Source organism: Condylura cristata, unplaced genomic scaffold, assembly GCF_000260355.1.
Source record: "Condylura cristata isolate star-nosed mole 26May11 unplaced genomic scaffold, ConCri1.0 scaffold00018, whole genome shotgun sequence".
Classification (NCBI taxonomy): Eukaryota; Metazoa; Chordata; class Mammalia; order Eulipotyphla; family Talpidae; genus Condylura; species Condylura cristata.
In genome coordinates this window covers 11,435,407-11,455,720 of record NW_004567119.1, presented here as the reverse complement: position 1 = coordinate 11,455,720, position 20,314 = coordinate 11,435,407, and positions in this window count along the sequence as shown.

Below are 20,314 nucleotides of genomic sequence, written 5' to 3'. Positions count from 1 at the left end.
TAAAGAGTAAGTTTATTAGAAAGAGACAGGAGAGGAAACGACATTTGCAAAGGTGCAAGTGGGCAGAAAGAGCTGCCCCTGAAAGGGACAGGTTTGCAGAGAGAGAGAGACCGGCATGGTTGCAGGCAGGCGGTCTTAGGAGAGAGGCCTCCGCTGAGGGAGGTCAGTGCAGAGAAGTCCCAGCATAGTACAGGTCACGGTCAGGCAGGAGGCTGCTGCCCTGCGAGGGAGCAGGTGGAAAGAAGCATAGTGTCAGGGGAGCAGAGGAGTGGATGACCCAACACTAGTCTTCATGAACCTTAGTGACACAGGTTTACCAAGGTCACGGCCCATCCCTTCTCTTTTGAGGTGTCTCGAAGGTCTTTCATTTCTGACAGGGAATGTTTTCATCAATATTAATGTTTGAATTTGGGATAGAGTTTTTGCACTAATTCATTGTTTTCACTCAGGGCATTATATCTTTGTATCTATTTTATCTTCAATCTCAGTCTGCCCAGGAAAAGTAGGGGACCAGACGCCACCAAAGCCCCACATGCACTAAAGAAAAGAAAGACTTGTTTTCTGGATTGAGTTTTTTGTTGATTTGTTTGTGCAAACGTTGGTAAGATTTTAGTTTTCATTGTGAGAAAACTGCCTGTGATTGCTTCAAAGTGTTAACACATTGGGGAAATGGTGCAGGAACGGACACAGTTTCTGTGTTATCCTGACCTCACTTTAATTTATATGAAAGAAACACATTGTCATTGCCACTGCTCTGACGTCTGCAGTGGATGGAGAGTGTGCCTTGTTTTCTGGGTGAGAAAATGATGGGGACCGAAGGGCTCAGGCGAGACAAGCTCTCTGCAGGGCAGACTCTTGACAAGCTTCTAAGGGGCCAGACAGCTTCTGAGCTCCAGGCCTGCTCCCTCACTAGTGCTCACATGGGGCCTCCAGCCCCCGTGGGAGCTGAGTTCCCGCCACGCTGTACCCACAGGTATGCTGACATCGTTTGTGTCTTCTAAAGGGGGCACAGAGCCACTTCTGATGCTCACACGATGTGCCAGCATGAGTGCCACACCCCATCAGTCTCCAAAAGCCCAGTGGGACCCTCACTGCTCCTTGAGGCAACCCCGGGCTGCGCTAGGGTATTTGGGTGACAGCTTAAACTGCCCAGCAGCCTGCGTTTTCAGGGACCTGAGCCAGGAGTGGGACTCCTGTGGTTAACAGTCACTTTAGCCTCCCCGCCCACGCCCTGGAGCTGGGCAGGAAGGCGGCCCAGAGCAGCAGGTCAACAGATGTCGGGGCTGCGAGGGAGGCCCAGGGGGGAGCAGGAAGGTGGTGGAAAGGGCCGCTCCCCGGATCCCTGGATTCCCCAGGTTCCGTGGGCTTATGCATAGGCCTTGTGCGGGGGAGCTCTGGTCCTCTACACCTGCAAGCCTGGTTTCTGCATTCCTTCCACTTAACTGCCAAGTGGCTAGCTCGTCCTGGAAACGTAACCTTTCATTTGAAGGCCTATACTTTGAGAAATTACTTGTGCATTACCGAGGTCTAGGAAGGTGGCAATAAAAGGAAAGGAGGAGGGGACGGAAGGATGGTGCCGTCCCAGATTAAAAGAAAGGAGTTGGGGGCTGAGGAACCGACGAGGGTACCTCTGTGCCGGGCGGAGCAGAGTCTCTTCCGCCCAGCTGCCCCCAGTCTTGACTTGGCTTAAATTATTCTGCCCTCTTCCAGGTGCCTTGAAAACGTTTGGCCAGTGAGGGAGGCTTATTGGTGCTTTGGGGGTGGGTGAGAGGTGTGGACTGTACCCCTACATCTAGATAGTGTTGTCAACCTACATGGTATTAAAACAAGCAAACAAAAACACAATTAAAGACAAGTTTGGCCAGGACACCTTGGTTGGCTATAGGAGAAATGGGGGATTGAAGAGACCCACTCTTCAGCCAGCAGCGTGGCATGGATTAACAGCACCTCCGGTCCTCCGTGGCTACCCGGTCCGAGGGGAAGAGAGGCTGCTGGAGCTTTCTGCAGCAGAGACCTGTTGGCAAAGCAGAGATCGCCTGGCCCCCGGCCAAGCCCCGTGGAGATGCTGCTTGGGAGAGACGAGTTGTGCGCATTTGTGCAGGCTCTGCTACCTGCAACAAAAATATGCTGAGCCGCAAATTACGGCTTTCAGATGTCACCACTGCCGCCTGACGTGGGGTGTCAGCTGCTTACGTCTTCCTTACTGGGTGTCCGGTGTAGCCATTAGTGTGTGTGAGACAGTTCCGTACCACGCGGGCTCCCGGACACCCCCAGCGACGACGCTCACCGAGGGGTGTTAGGCTGAGCCAAGAGCCTGCTGGTTGCTTGGTGGGTGGGTGGCTGCTTGGCGCTGGTGAGCACCCCTGGGCCGGGCCCCAGCTTGCAGCCGCTGAAAAGAATAGGCTCCCCCACACAGGAACTTGTTCTCTGTGTGGTTTTCTCATCTCCTTTTGCTTCCATGAAGCCTCCTGCAGACCCATCTGCAGGCCCTTCCTCTCCCCCCTCTCTCCTGCTCCTTTTTGAGGTGTAACTCGACCAGCACAGCAATGCCCTGATGGCTCCCTTTCGGTCTCCCAGCCTCGCTCAGATTAATGGAACAGAAGCATGTGCTTGCATCTGATGCCAGGAATCATATCCTGAGTGACCACAGAGACGAGATTAAGCAGAGACGCTGGCCTGGCCCCCGGGGATCCGGTTACAGGAAGAAAGGTTTCTTGACAGCGGCAGGGCTGGCTGGTCTCTCTCCCGAGCCCCCTCCTCCTTTCCCAGGCTGGTTAAGTCCTGGAATATTTGCCGTAAGATTCATTAAAGTCTCTCCAGCAAAGTTTCAAGCCACTCAAGAACTGGGTTTTGATCTCTGCTTTGAAATGCACTCAAGGCTGGGGACAGAACAGTCCATATTCCTGACTTTGATGTGTCCCTGTGATGACCCACTTTGGACATGTATTTTCAAAGAGTGGAAAGTAAGCAAGGATATGGTTATCGAGCTCAATGACTGACTCTGGAAGAGCAAATTTCTCTTCTCGTGAGGACAAAAACCCCGACCCAAGGGTCCCTCGTGGGGACAACGGGGTACATACTCACTGCTGGGGTGTAAGGTGATAGATGATGAGTGTGATGAGAGAAACAGAATGAACCCAAGGAGACCAGAGAGATGCCCTCCAAGGTGGGAGGCCCCAGGAGCACAGGAGAGGAAACCAGGGAGACTTCATGGAAGACATGGCATTTAAGATTAGCTGGGAAGCCACATGTGTTTTTGGAGGGGAGTGAGTGAGTTGAATGTCAGATGTTTGTTCATCCATGGAAGCAACAGGACAGCATCTAGATAACCTTGAATTATGAGGAGTTCAAAGTCACGCTTAAGATTGGGAGATTTTTATTATTAGCAGTGGGAGCAACTGAAGGTGTTAGAACAGGAGAGTGGCAAGATAATGCCCTCTTGATTGGACTTTGGGTACCATCGACGAAGCGACTATAACTCATGGGGAGGGGGATGTGGGAGGAGGAGAGGGTGGAGATGGATCAGTCATGAGATTTAGGAAAAAACTAGTAGAATATTAGCATTTGATAGAACTAAAAAATGGCCTTATAAGAGACATAGCCAAAACAGATTTGGCAACTGGCTGGGTTTGGGGTGTGTGACCAGCAGAGAGACCAGCGAGGATGCTAAGATGTTGAGAGTGGATGGTGGAAAGGGTGGTCCGACTGGGAGCAGGCTGTGACAGCTCAGGAAGACACCAAGAAAGAGATGTTCCACAGGACAGTAGCAGGCCATGTTGGCACTGGCAGGGAGAGTGGGGAAGAGGGCATCTGCCTGCAGGTACCAGGTGAGGCCTCCCAGCGGGGGAGAAAGTGAAGCAGGGAGATACACGCTGGCCTTGGAGAGACAGGCACATCAAGGAGGCAGTGTTTCCTGTCACAGAAACCAAGAGATTTCCTGTCAAATGCTGAACTGGCCGAGGGTGAGGTCTGGGTGAAGAGTCCATCTGTGGCTGAGGAGGAGACCCCTGGGATTGGGAAGGGGGTTGGGAGCCAGATCAGAAGAGCGAGGAGGTGGTGAGGAAGCGTAGGCAGTGAGGGCATTTCCTGAAGAGCTTTTAAAAATAGGATGGAGGCCTCACACGCCGGGTGGTTGAAGGGTTCCTGTCTGTCTCCGGGAGATGAACTGCAGGCCTGCAAGGCCCCCAAAGCTGAGATCTCCGGTGGGTGTCCTGTTTCCCACTGATGCCGGAAACCTGGGATGTGTCCTTGTTGTAGCAGGAGAGGAATTGGCTGTATTTGTAGGTGGGAGCACTTGTTAGTCAGAAACCAGGTCCCTTCTTCAGCAAGGCCAACTGCCTTTGAGGCCAGTTTTAGGTCCTACCCTGAGGTTTATTATGAGAATAAACAGAGGACGTGACTCTTTCTTCTGTTCCTCGGCAGTAAAGCCTCCCCTTTTGAAGACAGATTTGAGGTTAATTGATCTTTTTTTAGGAGCGTCTACCAAGGGAAGAAAGGTCCCATGTGTGGTGCTGCAGGGCCTGGGGAGACAGGAGGTGGTCCTGGCCCGGGAGCCACAGGCCCTGGGCGCCTGCCTCGGAAATGACTCCAGCTCCTCTCAGGTAGCCCGCACACCACGGTGACGCGAGCCCCGGAGGGCTGTCAGATCTGCCCGCGTATAGCTTCAAAACGTATTTCTGGCTTTGACCAGCTCTCAGCAGAAGGAGAAACTTGCGGAGTCCAGATCTGGGGCATGAGGATAAGTCGCCTGTTAGCCAACGCGGTTGCGAGACTCTGCCTCTATTTTGGGGAATGAGGCCACCGTACAGAGAAACGCTTTGCCGCTATTTATGGAGAGTCTCTGTCTTCCAGGATCCAGGCCTTGTTACCAGCAGCAATTCTCCAGTGGGTAGCAATGCCTACCTTTGCAATGCCAGATGCGCTACCCTACCTGGCCACCGGGGGGCAGTGGGAAATGGGGCGGGGCTGTGGCTCAGGCTCAGCCTGAGCCCGGAGTCCTGCCTGAGAGGCTGGAAGAAGCAGGAAGAAGCAGGCTGAAAGCCCACGGGGCATCACACAGCTTCCAGGGCCAGGGACCAGTTCCCTCACAGGGACATCTCTCTGCGGCTTGGGACCCATCTTACCTCGTGACATGAGCTCTGGATCCAGCCTCCTGGTCTCCCTGGCTGGCTGTTTGCTGGGCCTGGCCGGGCGTGCCAGCCTCTGTCTCTTTATGAAGGAGCCTTTCACCCTTGTCAGCCAGATTAGGTTTCTGTTGTTGCCACCAAGAATCTTGACACAGTGTAGGATATGATGTTGGATGTGGGAAATGGGCTCAACCCAACCAAAGAGGAAATTCTGTAAAAGCCACTCTTGCAAGGAACTCCAGTTGTCAGTCCTCTAGAGGGAGAGACAGAGAATAAACAAACAAATGCTTATCTAGCAATACAGAAGCACACACATATCAGGTGAGTAGAAAAGAAAAGGTGCAATAGAACGGAGAGTGTTGAATGGGCCCTGTTTTATATGGAGTGGTCAAGGAAGACTGCCTGGAGGAGGCAGCATAGAGCAGGGGCTGGAATGGAATGAGAGAACTGTGGGATACCCAGGAGAGACTTTCAGATAAAGGGACCCCACAAGAAAAAATCCTGAGGTCCACCAAATGGTCCCCTCTCTGTCTTTCCACTGACAGAGCTTCTAGAGAACAGGGACACAACCCCCTTTATCCGTTGCTGAACCCACTGTGCCCAGGATGTGTTGGGCCATAGATATTTGTTAATGACTGGGAAAGTGGTATGAATGTGCACAGTCCTGACCAGAGTACCCCAGTGGGGCAGGACTGGGAGGGATTGGCCAGGAGCAGGTTTAGGACCCTGTCCTAGGCAGGACAGCCTACCTTAGTCAGCTCCAGATGTCAAGAGGACTGAATTACTTGATGTCTGTGACATTCTTAGCACCAAGGCCACAGAGCATGTGTGGAAAGACGGTTGCTGTTACCATACGACTATTCTCCCGCGATAATAAACTACAAATCTCTGTATTGGTGCCCGTGTGGATTTGGCCTGTGACTGAATTTATAACTCACCAATTGAATGTTCATGCTGTTTAGCTGTTGAGGGATGAGTGAAGGTGGCCACACTCCTGGACTTTAGCTGGTGGGATGCTGGAGCCTGAGCCCCTTGGCTTGATGCACAAAGGAGAGGGTGGTCTTGGCATTTGTTTATTCCTTGAAGGAAGGAAAATGGAACCCGATGAAGAGCTTCTCCAGTGGGGGATCCGTGCTCATCCCTCCCCCCTTTCCTCTCACCCTGTCCTTTAGAGTTAGGGACACAGATGGGGGCTGTGATCATGGGAGAGGAGCTTTGTGGCCCTCATCTGCAGCTTCAGGCTTACCTTCCTCCTCTTTCTCCCTCATCCCTCCTTCCTGTTTTCCTCTCCCACTTTCTCCTTTTCCCCCCTGCACCTCCCCTTCCTCCCCTTCTCCCTCCTCCACCTGCATCTGGCCCTCCTCCCCTTCACCCTTTCACCTCCTCCTCTTCTTCCCCTCCTGTCATCCAGTGCCCTAACTTGTCCTGGCTCCCACTGGAACCTCAGTCCTGCTTGCCCCTGCCTTGGCCAGGTAGAGCTATCCCAAAGTAATGACCTTGCCAAGTGCTGGACATGACCCTCCTGCTGTTGTTTACTATACGCTTGACCTGAGGGGAAGGGGGTCAAATGAAACAAGACTCCAGCCCCGCAGCCACCACCCGCCTCAGCTCTGTCAGACACCCTGCTGACCCTCAGGTGAACTGCCTCTGAGCTTTCTTCTGTCTAACAGACAGGTCAGCTTCCATGGCTGGCAGCGTGACCTTTCACGCACAGGGTCCCTGGGGCAGGACTGCAGGGGCAGCTTGCTCCTTCCAGAGTCTCCTCCAATTCAGGCAGCTACCGCAGGTCTCCAGGCCAAGGCAGCCTCTTGGGGTACCATGGCATGGACAAACCAGCAGCTTCTCCCCGACGTTGGTAACTCTGCATGCACTGACTGTGGACATTTCAGTTGATCTGATGGCCTTTTGGAGGGATTTTTGGCCCGATATATTGTATGTGTAGATTCCCCTGACTCAGTAATTCCCACTCTGGGAATATAGCCTGAGAAAATAATCAGAGATGAAGCCCCAAAATATACATATAAAAATGTCGACAGCAGTGCAACTCACAATGGTTAAAAGAAAACTTGAAAAAATCCACAGGGACGCAGTTAAATTATTTATGTATTTATTTATTTATTCATCATTCATTCATTCATTTATATCTGAACTGGGCTACAGGCTAGAGGTGTGGGGGCGGGGTGGGGTGGGGGGAGAGCGGTAAGAGGATTCACCAGAGACAGAGTGGGGAGCAGAACAGGCAGACTGACTGAAATACACTGCTGAGGGGAGCACCCGGGGAGGCAAGAAAGGTCTGCCACGCCATGTGGGTCAGCTCCCTGGCCCAGGATAAAACTCATGCTGCAGTGGCTGAGAATCCTTCCTAGTGCTGAGCTTTAACCCCTGTGTCACGGGGAGAGCTCTAGTTAAATAATCCACAGCACTTTCCTATACTAGGGTTACAAGGCCTCCCAGACAGGACTCTTATTTGGTTAAGAACGCTTAGAGGCATGTTTGATGCTGTCAAGGATGCTCCCTTTGAGCTGGGTCCAGCCGCTCATCCAGGCTTCCTGCTTTCCACCTGTCTCTGGTTTGTCTGGAGAGAAAATCTGCCACCCTAAAACATATCTCATAGGAAAACTCCTGGTGCTGGGTGGAGACTGCCCTTAAAGCAGCACCTCAGAGTAATGTGTCGGTCAACGGCAGACCACAGGTATGATGGAGACCCCTAACTAGGGCCAGGTGGATGCAGGAACTCCTGTCCAGGTGTGTATGGTTATACTCGGCCCTTCACCCAAGATGGCGTCTCCTCAGGACGCCGTTCTTAACGGCATCATGGTCGACAGCTTTTGCACAGGTATTAAGAGAGCCTCCTATCGTAAGGCGAGGTTCTCTCTGACCTGGTTTAACTCTGAAGACGTATAACTGACATAGGTTCCTGTGTCTTTCCTGGTCCTCTCCGATAAATGATCTCCATGCCTACCAATCCCAAACACACGACCTTTGTCTTTAGATGGTTATTTAAGATGACTTGAGTCATTCCAGACTTACTCAGTTTGTTGGGTCTTTCCCACGTATATATGCTATTTTTTTTTTTTTTCTGTTGTCAATCTGTCTGATATTCATTTACTTGCTAGTCTAGAAAAATCAAGAGGGGAGAGGGGAGTTTCTCCCTCTCCTCAGAGCTGGCTAAGCAGCACCTCCGGTCTCTCTCCCATCCTTTCCCTCCCCCCACCCCTACCTCCTTGACCCCCCACCCTGCCCCAGGGCTGCTCCTCCCTGATGCTGCAGATCAAATACAGCTGGGGAGTGTGGACTAGGTGCTTGGGCCCCCCTCGGTGTTCATCAGCACCCCCTGGCCCTCAGGAGGTTAATGGGAAGCTGGTTACCTAACCGATGCAATGCAGGGAGAAAACAGCTTACTGTCTAAAGTGACCAAATCAGGCCAGCAAATGGTACCATCCCGACTCTGTGAATAAATATATTTAGACAAGGAAAACTATCTGTGTTGGGGTTGGGAGTGTAACTACATGAAGATGAACTGCTGTTGCCTCTGGGTTGTGAGGTCATAAGTGGGTTTTCTAATCTTCTTTATATGAGTTTGCATTCTGTCCATTCTTGAAAATAATTGTATATCTTTCAAGTAAAAAAAAATCTATATTTAAAACAAAACTGAAGTAAAACAAAAGAATGAACTACTCAATAACCATATAATGGCATCTCCGTCACCCACTGCTCTACTACAGATAACAGATTTTGAGTAAATATATGGATGTAATTTAAAGGGAAATACAAATGCCTCGCGTGCTCTCCATCACATCTAATCGAAAGCCGAGGCAGCTAAGCCTCCGTCCTGCTTAACACAACCCCTTGCCTGATCGGAGGCTTTCACAGCTGCTCTTTTTTGCTGTGTGGCCTTGGCTGAACCTCTAGCTGAGCGTTTTTTCTCTCCAGTATCACAATGCTTATTGTTAGATACACGTATCTAGAATCAGGGCATGAGCAAGACCCCATCCCACCCCTCAGCTCAGGAGACAAACCCTCACGTTGCCTGACTCGCCATCCAGATAGGCTTAACTGATGAGAGGTTCATTACTGGTAGAAATCTAATTGTGGGCAATAGCTTCACTTTTCATTCACGTAGGAGCAAGTAGTTGAACCCGGACTTGAACCTGGGCAGGTTTCAACCTTCCCGCATCCACCAGGAGTATATATGGGTTCACTCAAGGGTGGGGTGTCCGCGGGCTGAAGTTTGCCTCTTGCCAACCATGTCAGGCGTCATGGTGGAAACTGGAGTTAACCGGCTCTGTGGTTCTGACTGAACCTTTATTGGCTGGGAACTGGGATGGCTGCCCAGCTCTTCTGCCCCTGGACCCAGCCTGCTGTGCCCCAGGCGTCCACATCACTGCCTGTCAGGGAGGAAGTGTCAGAGGCTCCTCGGCGTGGGGGCCAAGCACAGCTGCAGGCAGCCATTTCCTCAGCCCAAGTTCCCACTCACACTCCATCCCGGCAAGAGGAAACAATACCTTTCAGCACCCCTTGTAACGTCCAGTCTCCCCGATGAGGAAGACGTGACCCCCTCAAGCAAAGGCCTGCGTGTGCCCTCCCAACTCAGAGGTGACGGTGTCCACTAATTACATTCATCTGCAAAGACCACGTCTCTCGAGCTACGTGCCCTCAGCAGGACTGCGAGAGCCTGTTGCAGGTTAAAAAGCAGGCCTGCTTTTAATTTATTAAAAGACCTGGCATTTTTCCCCCACTGAGCATTTTAAAATGCAATTAGGCAAAATGGAATAATAATCAGGCAAAAGTACTGAGGGGTTTTCACAGAGAGCACCTGGCTCTCCGAGGCTCCTTTCCATTTCTGGGCCCCTCTGCTGGGACAGTGCCTCTGGGTCCGGGGTGGATGCCAGCCCTCACCCACGGCACCCTCCTGTTGCAATACCCTGCTTTACAAATCAACCACCGGCACCTCACAAAACCCCCCTGTGACTGGCTTCATCACCCTAGTAATAATAACCCCACACGGTGCCATGATCTGTCTCCTCCTGGGATATTTTTATCGTTTTCCTCAGGGACAGGCCAAACACTTTTAGACAAGTCCCCTGGGACATTGCTGGGCACTGTGGGAGTGAGAGGGGACTCAGCCCACACCCCCCTTCTCCCTGCGGCCTCCCTCACACCCACACAAGTCCAGGGCGTGGAGGCGTTAGGGAAGAGGAGTATTCCCCAAACCCTCTGGTCCTTCCTGGCTTGGTCACACAGTGGATCTGCGTTCGTCAGATTAGTTGGAGTGGAGAAAGCAATTTCACTAAGTGTATGTGGAGAGTATGCATAAGCCTGAATTCCAGATACAGTGGGGGAAAGTGGGGTGTATCCCTGAGCTGAGAAATGGAATAAGCAAGAGGAGGGACCCACAGTGCTGACCACATGTTCTGGGTAGATGTTGACCAAATCAATAGGACCGGTTTTTCTCAAAGAAAGGTTATTTCTGGTAAAAATCCTAATTCCTGGCACAGGAAATTCCCACTTTGCATTCTTCTGGGTAGTTCAAGGGGTGATGAGAGCCCCGGTAAGCTGGCAGGGCCTGGACAGACCTCAAGTAACCCACGTGCCAGAGGGGGCTTGTACTTCAGAAGCAGCGATGAATATTTATTGAAGGAATGAATGAAATTTATGAAACATGTCAGCATTTTTTTTTTCTTTTTTGTTCTTCCGGAATATGTTTTTTATTACAATGTGGGATTTTATAGTACTGATAGACTATAGTTTAACAAATTTATTATATTTTCAATACTTCAAGTTAAAAAATGCTTCACAAGTTTTTGTCATTAAATTCTTATCATTAAGAATTTTTTATCATATCATTAAATTCGCTAGTTCCTTACTCATCCACTTATAATTTTTACATATATGTAATAGTTTATTTTTACATCATTTTGTGCATTTTTCCATTTCAGTTGTAAACCCCTTGGGCTTCCCATCACCAAATCACCCATGTGCCATCATCACAGATGTCATAGATGTTAGCGGTTTTATGGAAGAAACGAGGAAGAACAATCCTACCTCACTCTCCAATGACAGGGATGAGCAAACGGGCTCTGAGGTGTCAGGGGCTTGTTTCTGTATTGCCAACAGCCAGATGCAGTGGAGGGACGCGCATTGTATGAAGAGAAGCCTCACACCATCCAGGTCGCCACTGACCCCGACCACTGGCGTACCCAGAATGGAAATCAAAGCTGAGCAGTGAAGTGGGCAGTGTCCGCGGACCTGGCACCTTTGCCACACTCTCCTCAAGAGACAAAGCTGTGCAGATTCTTTGGTATTTAATTCCCCCCAGATTGTGACCCAGCCTCCTGGTCTGTCTCCACACTGGATCGAGTGCCTTTCACACACCCATAGCATTTCGCTGCTTCATTTTTCTTTTAAAGATGTATTTATTTATGCGTACAGAACTGGGGTACAGGCCAGAGGTGCAGGGGTGGTGAGAGGCCTCACCAGAGACAGAATGGGGGGCAGAACAGGCAGATCAACGAAGCACACTGCTGAGGGGAGCAGCGGGCGGGTCAGGGGAGGTCTGCCACGCCCTGTGGGTCACCTCCGGGGCTGGGGATCGAACTCACACTGAGGTGGCTGTGTCTGGCGGGCAGCGCTGCGCTTTAACCCGCTGCGCCACCAGGCAGGGCCCGCCCTGCTTTGTTAAATGTGCCCATGTGCCCTCCTGGTCGGGGGTGGGGCAGAGCTTGATGGCAGAATCTCTGCAGCATTTCCCTAGGTCCCCAGCTGTGCCGTGGCGATGCTTCACACTTTATAGGCGCTTTATAAATGTCTGCCGATTCCACCCATCCATCCATCAGGGTGGATTTCAGAAATTAAAACTGTTTTCATTGCACTGGGATTTGTTAATAGGAGAGCAATGAGTTCAAGAATGTGGCGAGCCTCAGAAGGGAAGCTCCTCTCACTTCACCAGCTCCCCACTGCCCTAACCCCCTCAGCCCCAGCCCTTTCTTATGATTTAACAGGCAAAAATCAAGTGCACCCATGTCCCTAAAAAGAAACTGGCCAGCTTGAAAGGGCTCGCACTGAATTTTTTTATCCAATCAGGGCACTTGCTGCTGAGAGGAAGGAGGCTTTGGATACGGGCCAGATTAAATTTCCATTCAAATTCTTTCTCCTCCTCTCCCTTCTTCTCTCCTCCTCCCCTCCCTCCCTCTTTCCCTCCTTCCTTGCCTCTTCTATTGCTGCCCTCCCTCTGCACATGCCATGGAAGCAGGCAGGCACTCTCTGTCACAGGCTGTGCACACTGGAGCATCTACCTGCTCCAAGCTTAACTTTTTAAAAAAGATCTATTTATTTATGCATACAGAACTGGGGTACAGCCCAGAGGTGCAGGGGCGGTGAGAGGATTCACCAGGGACAGTACAGGGAGCAGAACAGGCAGATCCACGAAGTACACTGCAGAGGGGAGCAGCAGGCGGGTCAGGAGAGGTCTGCCGCGCCATGTGGTCACCTCTGGGGCGGGGATCTAGCTCATGCTGAAGTGGCTTTAGCTGCTTAGTGCTGTGCTTTAACCCACTGTGCCACCAGGGAGGGTTCCCCAGGTTAACTTCTAACTACTGGAAAGAGAAATGATCATCTTGGCGGTCTGCATGAACTTCCAGCCTCCCGGAATCCGCTCCTGCGCTGGTCTCCCGCAGACTCCCCAGTCTGCTGTCTCTGGCCTTGAGAACCCTTACACAGGGGCTTGCGAGTCAGACTCTTCAGCTCCGCTGGCACCCGGGTGCCTGTCTGGCCTTGTTCAGACACCAGCAGGGCCTGCTTCCGAGCCGAGCCTTGCTCACGCCCTGGACAGTCGCGTCCACAAGTTCTCCAAGCCGAGGTCTTGGCACTGAGCTGGCTGAACATGCCCGGAGTCAGAGAGGTCCCCTTGGATGCTTATTTCTGAGGAGGAGAGCCGGGCTTGGGCTCTCCTGGGTAGTGGTTTGCTAGGGCTTTCTTAATATGTGCTTTGCAGATGCTACAATGATAGAAATGACTCGTCTCACGGTGCTGCGGGCTGGAACACTGAGATCAAGATGTCGGCAGGTGGATGTTCCTGAGGGCTGGGGGGATAAACTGCTCCAGGCCCCTCCCACGCTGCGAGGGCCACCCCTGGGGAAACCTCTCTCCCATCTCTGCCTCCCCTGCACCTGCTGTTCTCCTTGTGTCCCAACGTTTCCTTTTTCACAAGGACTCGAGTCCTATCAGATTAGGGCCCATCCTAATTTTAATTTGATCAGGGCTCTAAAGACCCTATTTCCAAATAAGTCCACTTCTGAGGTCCTGGGAGTTGAGACTGCATTGTATCTTTTTTTTGGGGGGTGGGGCAAAGGGGTGCATAAGCCACCCCAAAACCATGAGCCTTAATGTTGCACTTATTTGCATTGGTTCAGAAAAGAGGGGAACATCCTAATTCCAGTGGTGTTTGAGTCCTTTGCTGGTTTTGCGCTGATAATGATTTAAGGCCTCGGAGTAATGGAAGATAAACTGCTTGTCCTGCCCACTCTGTGTTCCAGGAGATTGCATTTCTGTGTGAGGCCAGCCCAGCACTGCCGGCAAAGGACTTTTCCATTATGCTAAAAGCTGGTGATGATAGCTGCCATTAATATTCGGCTCTTTGCCCTCTACCCGCTCCACTGCCTCAGCCGGAAGCACTTCCCTGTGACCCTCGCCAAGGTAACATCAGGTCTCTTTTCCCCAAGAGACCTCTGGCGATGCCTTGCTTAGTGTTCCAGGCTGGGAGCACATGCGAGGGGAGGCCCTTTCTTGTCTGTCTGTGCTCCGCGCCTCGCCCCCTTCCAATCCAAAATTAGAATAAAGCCTTGTCATGTCCCCCCTCCTCCGGAAGATGCTGGGAGAACAAGATAAAAGCCTCACGGACTTGGGCCTTAAGTTCTCAATTAAGTATTAAGAAATGACATGGTTTTCTCCAAAGAACCTTCTAGCCGCCTTTCCTGGGTACCAGCCCTGGCTACAGAAAGGAAGGCCGGGAAGGTCTGCTTTGGGTCGTGGGTTTTCGGTGGCTCTCAATGTCTGTATCACCAGGGAGAATGTTCTTTTGAAGCCTGTCCAGGAAACTTGGTGCTAAGAACAGCCTGCTAATTTGAGCTGCTTCTGCTGCCCGGCCTAGTAGCTGGCACTGCGTCCCCAACAAGCAGCCTAGAGCAGAAAGCGCTTGTCTGTCTGTGAGCACAACTCCCATCCAGGACCGCAGGCTGAAGCAACAGGAGTTCAAACACAGCCTCACAGTTCTGGAAGCTGCGCATCTCACAACAAGGGCCCAGCACCTTTGGGTTCTTCTTCGGCTTCGCTCCTCATGTGGGGGGGTCTGTGTGCAGCTGGGCCCTCAGCTTGCCCCGTTAGTTGGGCACCAGACAGATGGAGTAGAGCCAGTCAGCGAGCACAAGGGACCTTAGTGACCTCTACGAAGACTCTGCCATCAAACATGGTCACATTTGCGGACACTGGGCTGCACCAAGGCCCTGCACCTTCAAGGAAACCCTCTGATGAGACCAGGTGGAAGCATCCAGGAGAAGCCTCCCTGACAGAGGCCCTTTGTGCTAAGGCCCCAGGAGGCGGAGTCCTGAGTCTTGGCCTCAGTGATGGGAGTTGGGGACCAGGATCCCCCATCTTCTGAGAATATCCTGGGCTAGAGGAACTGATTCCTTAAGAGGAAATAGGCAGCTGTTAAAAAAGGGGATGAGGGCCCTTTCTGATGGCCCAATGCATCAAAGTGCAGCACTGTAAAGCTACCTGAAGCCACTGAGGCACGAGATCAATTCCCAGGCCAGGGAGCTGACCCACATGGCGTGGCAGACCTCTCCTGACCCCCTGTTGCTCCCCTCAGCAGTGTATTTCAGTCCGTCTGCTTGTTCTGCTCCCCGCCTGTCTCTGGTGAATACTCTCACCCCTGGAACCTCTGGCCTGTACCCCAGTTCTTGTATGCATGAATAAATAAATCTTAAATAAAAGAGGGATGGATGTTGGAAGGCCAAAACAATAACAATAACAAACATCTTCCCCCTAAACTTATCCTTGCTTGAAAAAAAGGGTCCGGCCGGGATGACCCCTATGCTCTATCTTCATTAAACGTGGACAGAAGCTGCCCACCACTTCTTTCTTGATTTCTTCCCCATCCTTCCCCAGGTGGGGAGCCAGGATTCCCACCTGGATTATTGTCTCCGCTACCTACCCCCAGCAGAGACCTCGGTCTCCGTTCTGGAAGGCAGCCAGTTGGACTGCTCAGAAAAAGCAGAGTGAGCAGCTTCTGCTCTGGGCTCACTGATGAATGTCTTCTTGGTGATTTGTTCTGGGGTAAAGACTATCTTTACTATAAACAATCATTCCCCGCCATTCTTTCTCTGGTCCTCAGTTACCTTGTTTATAGAACAAGAGGGCCGAATTAAATGATTATTAACATCTCTTTCAGCTCTAGCTCTGTGGGATTCCATGAAAATTAAACTCCTCGGGGTAGGTAGTGTGTAGGGTTGACTGTGTGGCGTCCCTCAAGAACTTGGAAATGGGAAATACAATTTCCCTCTGAGAGAAAAATTACAAAACCAGCCGGCACCAGCTCAAAGAAGATATATTCAAGATTAGAGCAGTCTAAACTGGTAGTGTGACATCCCCAAGGACAGAAAGGCCTGTCAGAGAGGGGGGAGCCTCAAGGGTCGTCGAAACGGTGGCCGATGACGTGAGATTATCAAGATTTATTCAAGGTTTGATAAAGACAAGCCTGGAGTAAGGGGCTGGCCCCAGGCATCTGACATCTTCCTTTTGGTGGTTCCATGATGGAGACGGGACAGCTTCCCGGCCACGGCCGAGACGCCCAGTGGGGATGACGGGCCACACTGTTAACCACCGCTGTGGCCCAGGCACCCCCCAAACAGGGAGGTCTTCGGGCACAAATGGAGCCAGAAACTAGGGTCCCGCGTGCCCAACGTTTCCCCGCTCGTGGCTGGGGTGACTGTGGGGTCCTTGGTATTGGAAGGGCGATCGGTAAGAACATCTTGGAGGCACAGGGCGGAAGCTATTGACCAGACAGATTAGAATTACTTGGGCATTTTAGTAACTTACATGTTCAGATTGCACAAGCCCTTCTCTGTCTCTGACTGCGAGTCACCCAGCAGCCCCTGCACTTGAAAGGGATTTCCCACAGGCTTCCTCCTCCAGGGAAGGGTTGGGGTGACTGACCGGCATTCCTGGTTGTAATGTGCCTGTGTTCTTCGAGATGAACAAGCAGACTGGCTGTTTCCTCAGGCCTGGGGCGACTGATCAGTTGTTCCATGTGATTCATCCCTGGGAGAGAACCTGCCACCCACTCAGGGCCACACAGCAAGTGACACGGACCAGACTTGCTCAGAGAAATGCTGATGGGAACAGCCCGTCAGCTCTTCAGATGCAAACTCCCTGGCCCGAGGGTCCCCCAGGATTATCCCACGGAATCTCTGGCTGGATAGTAGGTGAACACTTAACTGTGGGCAGGTCTGCATGATGCAGTGTGTGTGTGTGTTTTATTTTATTAACACTACTTCACTACTCTGACTTTCACACAAAGTCTCACAGGGTCACCAGACTCTGGTAAGCATATCTGTGCATCAGGCATCACTACTGGGGTGTTACTGGCACCCCAACTATAAGATGCTCAAATAATATTTTGATGTTTATTTTTAAGTTGAGATAACATTGGTTTACAACACTGTATATGATTTAAAGTACAGGCTTTTACTTCTTCAGATGTGTGTCACCGCAGCACCCCACTCTCCAGGCACCCCTCATCCTTCACCAGATGCAATAGTAGATGCTCTTCTGCGCGACACCGGCCCCTCCTCCACCGTTCAGCCCAAACACCCACGACGTTTGTCAGCGCCTCTTCTCAAACTCTTGCTCCCACCCACTGAACATATGTAGAGTCCAGCACTTCCACGCCGGCCCCCCCCCCACCTGGAGCCTGGTTCCCAACACCGCCCCGCGCACCTGGATTACGGCCACAGCTTCTGAGGGGCTTCTGCTGTGGGTGGCCACGCGCGGTGCTGAGAAGGGGCCCTCTCGTGCAGACAGGGTGCCCTGTTCAGGGTTCCAGGGTTTCCCACCCTTCCAGGCTGCAGTTCAAAGTCCTCTCTGGTCCCCAGCCCTCCCTGGCTGGCTCCGCTACCTCGCAGACTGAGCCCCACTCCCGCTCTCTTGGCTCCAGACACACTGGGCTTATTGTTATCCCTCACACATGCCAAGCTTGTCACTGCTTTGCATTCCCTGTTGGCCCTGCTCAGAACCACGGGTGCCCTTGACTTTGAATGGCTCACTTCCTCACGCCAGTCGAGTCTTTGTCCAAAGGGGGCCTGAGCGTGGGCTTCCCTCGCCACCTTTTCTGAAAGGCCCGCACACTTTTACTCTGCGGCTCCTCGGTGCTGTGGGGTGCTCCCAGGCTCCCTCGGGACTGTGAGATGCTCTTTGCCTTCGCTGTTGGGAGTGTTGGCTGCCAGCAGTGCACCCCAAGACGCTTTACTGATACCACTGTTGCCCAGAGATGTTGCTTCACCCTCATTCTGCCACTCCTGGGAGGCCGCGGTGCAGGGGCATAAGAGCTCCATGCTCTTGCTGCAACTGACCGCTGTTTGTTGGGGAAGCAAATGTACCCTGCAGGACTGCATGAGGTTTATGGTGCAAAACATCACAGTCCAGCCTCCCCTCAGTCCAGCCTGCACCTCTCAACCCTCACACATGCGGTTCCCCCCAAACCTGCCAATCAATGTCAATCTCAGCGTCTACGTGGAACCTGACGTATGGACTACTACCTAAAGGTTGCTGCTGTTTCCTGCCCCCCTACTAAGATTTCAGCTCCTTGAGGGCAGGACATGGTCTGTCTTTGTCACCTGTTTCCTACCCCAGCTGCTTCACATGGTGCCTGGCACACAGCAAGGGCTCAATCTTGTACTATGTACCAGATTCCTCCTGAATAAGCAAGTGAATAAATGAGCACACAAAACCCGGTAAATCAAATCTATAAAAGCAAAACTGCCTTTTTGAAACCAGAGAGTGTGGGAGAGACAGAAAGTCTCCTCCCTCCCTCTCCCCCACCCCGCCACTTGAGGCACCTTGCATTACCCCGGCAGGCTGATTTCACAGTCAGGATGTCAAGATTCGAAGGACACTAGGAGGCCTCCAGTGTGCAAGAGTCTGGACTGACCTGTGGCTGCAGCTGAGACGAGCCCCACTCCCGCCCTGGGGAAAGACACTGCGAGGGATGGGAGTGAGCGCTGGCCCCGTGCCTCGAGCCGGTGACAAATCCAGCGCACCTGAGGAGCTTCTACGGGACCCAGTATCTTCTAGGGACCCAGTATCTTCCAGGGGACCCAATATCTTCTAGGGGGCCCAGTATCTTCTAGGGACCCAGTATCTTCCAGGGGACCCAGTATCTTCTAGGGGGCCCAGTATCTTCTAGGGAACCTAGTTAAATCTAGGACTAGGGTGATGGGACTAAGACCCTGCAATCCCAAGTCAGGGGGACCCCTTTTTGGGACAAGACCCGAAGGGGACTGCACAGGATGTGTCCTGCTGGGCTTCACAGAGCTCGGTTAATTCTGGGAGAGTGGACAGAAGCCAGGCCCCTGAGGCAATTCATTTTTTTCTGAACCCTGATAGCAGAGGGGAACAAAAAGTCTCCCAAATCCATCTTTTTGGCAAAAGGTGAATTCATAGGAGCTGTTATGAAGACTAGATGGCGGTTGCTTTTGGAAAAAAAAGTTATATGGCAACTTCTCTCTGTCAAGTCCTCTCCTTCACGCTATCAGGATTCTCCAGGTGCTGTTCACGAATCAGGAAGCCTTAATCTCCTTATCTCTCTTCAGCGGCGAAGCAGAACTCAGTCTGCACGCCTCTGACCACTGTGCCTTCCGCGCTCAGCCGCCTCACGGACCTGCCCTCCCCCACACAGTCTTTGCCTTACCTGAGCTATTCAAGATGGCGCCTGCCGCCACGTGGGGCATCGCTTAGCCATCTTGGGTCTCTGCCATGTATACAGGAGGCCTACAAGGTATTAAACGTCTTTTCAACTTTTTTTCTTCTTAATTGCTTGGTGCGCATTTGCCAGCTTAGAAGAAATCAGAGGAGTAGGGGATGATTTCCGTTGCTTCCTGACAATTCTCTGGCTCTTCTATTTAGGGTCCTAGAATTCCTTGGGATGTCCGCAGTGTTATTGCTACAAGGACCTGAGGTCCATTTCTGGGTGAAGAAGGAGACAGATGATTTTTCGCACATCTTCATTGCCAGTCTGTGCTCCAGCGGTCTCCTTCCCTATAGCTGCCACGTCTGACTGATTTTTTTCCTCCCTTCTAATATGCATTTTTGACAAAAAGGGGGAATAACGTCTCGCCTGGGCAGAAACCTCTGAGTTGGAGTTACCTCCCCCTCAAACTGCACCAAAAATGCAGCCAGGAATGTTGGCAGACCCCTGCTGCATGGAGCCCCCTAGCTTCACAGGGCTCAGCGAGCTCTACTCTCACCAGCCCTGAGAGAGAGGAGTTCCATGGTGGCCTCAGCCAGAGCTGGCTGTTACAGTAGCTCATTTCCTCCAGAAGCAGCCAGAATAAATTCCACTGCTGGGTTCCTAGGAAAAGTTCCAGGATTATCTAGCCATTTTTCCTCTTTTGAAGCCCTCTCACAAAACACAAAGGAAAGTTATGCACAGGCCAGCATCCAGCGGCCTCTGGAGCACCTGGACGTGGCCCAGCGGCCTGGCTGCTCACCACACTCTCGCTGAGGACGGGCCAGTCCGTCTCCCTCAGTTGGTCAACGTTGCCCTGGAGGCAGGAATGTCCATGAAGGACAAAGAGGAAGAGATTGAGCCCGCCGAAGAGCATCAGAGCCTGGAACGAATCCTCCCTCAGACTGGGGAGGCCACACGCGGTCTTGTGGAAGAGGCCTAGGAAGACCTCGGGGACATAAACCCCCGACCTGAGCGTGAGTGGTGCCAGAGCCCTGTCATGGCGACCTCGCAGCAAATATCCTCAGTGGAAATCAGACAGCACCTGTCTCTGCTGAGGCTAAATTATTTTAAGGTATTCTCGTCACTATTTTGAGGAACAAAACCATTCCTACCACATAAGCCCCCGGCTCCATTCTGGGCCTTGGAACTTACTGCGTTGGGGGCCTTGTAACAGTGCTAAGTCTCC